This window comes from Babylonia areolata, chromosome 20 (genome assembly GCF_041734735.1).
Source record: "Babylonia areolata isolate BAREFJ2019XMU chromosome 20, ASM4173473v1, whole genome shotgun sequence".
Classification (NCBI taxonomy): domain Eukaryota; kingdom Metazoa; phylum Mollusca; class Gastropoda; order Neogastropoda; family Buccinidae; genus Babylonia; species Babylonia areolata.
In genome coordinates, this window is record NC_134895.1 from 24,976,313 (window position 1) to 24,978,812 (window position 2,500).

The window sequence follows — 2,500 nt, forward strand, 5'->3', positions numbered from 1 at the left end:
TGGAAGAGGTGAAAGTTCAGTCTGTCCCTTTCAGTGAAGACAGGTGACGGTGTATGGAAGAGGTGAAAGGTCAGTCTGTCCCTTTCAGTGAAGACAGGTGACGGTGTATGGAAGAGGTGAAAGTTCAGTCTGTTCCATCCAGTGAAGACAGGTGACGGTGTATGGAAGAGGTGAAAGTTCAGTCTGTCCCTTTTAGTGAAGACAGGTGACGGTGAATGGAAGAGGTGAAAGGTCAGTCTGTCCCTTTCAGTGAAGACAGGTGACGAGTTATGGAAGAGGTGAAAGTTCAGTCTGTCCCTTTCAGTGAAGACAGGTGACGAGTTATGGAAGAGGTGAAAGTTCAGTCTGTCCCTTTTAGTGAAGACAGGTGACGGTGTATGGAAGAGGTGAAAGTTCAGTTTGTCCCTTTCAGTGAAGACAGGTGACGGTGAATGGAAGGTAACTGACTTATGTTTATTATGATATAACACTGAGGGTTCATTGAAGGTTAGCCTGGAGGTGCCCACAGTTCAAGATTTGTGTGCTTTCTTCAATTTAACGTCCATTCACTATAAGTGTTACTAGACAGAAAGGAGAAAAGAAGTGGATAAAGGAAAGGGAATGCATGTGAATATTAGTGCAAGGAAGTGTTCATCTTTTGTAGTAGAGGAAAAGTATATCATAAGATATTAAAGGTTAAAGAGATTGTGATGTGTAATGAATGAGTTGTCATAGGAAGGAGAATATATGTATGCATATCAACAAGTATTAACTTACAAAAATGTAAATATAAATAGCGACATTAATTAGAATACATCAAAAGAGGATACCAACTGGACTGGAGTTTAAAATTTCCGAAAACATTCTAATCAATGAATAATCATTCAAAATCTTTTCAGTGGCTGATGGAATATTGGTAAAAAAAAAAGAAAAAAAAAGTCAACTGCATCCTTTGGAATTAACTGTCTTATGCTAGGACAACGACTGAGTAGGTGGTTTACAGTTATTTGCTTACCGCACATACATTTTATATTTTTAGAAAATTATGTATGAAAGGCATTCAAACGAATTCTATACATTAGACTTGTAATTTGTCTTGAATGTGCTGTTGGTGTCAAGTTTAGAAAATGTTTGGGATTAGCTGCATTCTTTGTGTTTACACAATACTGGTAATACTGATTATTTGAATCTATAAGCAATTTCTTAAGTCGATTTCTAGATATATTTTCTATATTAATGAAGCATTTATGTAGATCTGACTGGATGTCAAGTTGTATTGCGCCTTCGAAATTACGTGCTGCTATTCTGGCTGCTTGGTCTACCCACACATAAGAAGATATTCCACAGTGCGAAGGAACCCAACAGAAAGTCATATTAATGCCCTGTTTTGACAATTGATGAATAATATGTTTTATTTCCATTGACATATCAATTCGTTTCTTTGAAACTGGAGATTCTATAGTTTGTAACACTGACTTCGAGTCTACACATGATAAAATCTCACATACAGTTTTTGGAATGTCTGAAATATAATTTAAGGCCATAAGTATGGCTATAAGTTCAGCTGTGAAAATGGAATATTGTCTACCAATATAGTATAATTTTTCTATTCTAAATGAAGGAATTACAAAAGCCGCTCCTGAATTACCATTTTCTAGAACCGATCCATCTGTGTATATTTTTAGATAATTTGAATATTGATTTTCTATATGGGAGAGTACTTCAGGTTTTAACAGAAATGGTGACTGGTTCTTCGTTAGATCTGTATAATCCATGTCAAAGGCAGCTTTACACTGCTCCCATTCAGGGACTGGTGAAAAAGTAGGTATTTTTGCAATTTGCTTGTCTTTTGTTTCCGTGGCACTAATGATATCTGATGCAAATGTATTAATGGATGTCATAGACTGTATCGTCTTAGCTCTTTTAGCAAAATCTTTTTGTGAACTCAAATTAGCTTCTTCTTTTGGAAAGGTTTTATATGCGGAAGATTTGATAACGAATTTCGCGGCTGAAGCTTTCCTTTGTTCACCAAGAGATAAAACACCTGCTTCTCTGTAAGTTCCTAAATTTGATGTAAGAATGGGCACACCAAGAGCGAGTTTATACGCCTTACAATCAATGCTTTGCAGCTTCTTTAACAAATGCAGTGGAGCAGCTTCTTTAACTAATGCAGTGTGAGTGTGTTGGGGGGGGGGTTAGGGGGGTGGCAGGGGGGGAATGATGGGGGGGGGGGTTAGTTAGTTAGTTGGTTGGCTCGTTGGTTTCTTGTTTCGTTAGTTTCTTCTTCTTCTTCTTCTTCTTCTTCTTCTTCTTCTTCTTCTTCTTCTTCTTCTTCTTCTTCTTCTTCTTCTTCTTCTTCTTCTTCTTCTTCTTCTTCTTCTTTTTCTTCTTTCTCGCTAGTTTCTTCCTTCTTCTTCTTCTTCTTCCTCGCTAGTTTCTTCCTTCTTCTTATTCTTCTTCCTCGCTAGTTTCTTCCTTCTTCTTCTTCTTCCTCGCTAGTTTCTTCCTTTTTCTTCTTCTT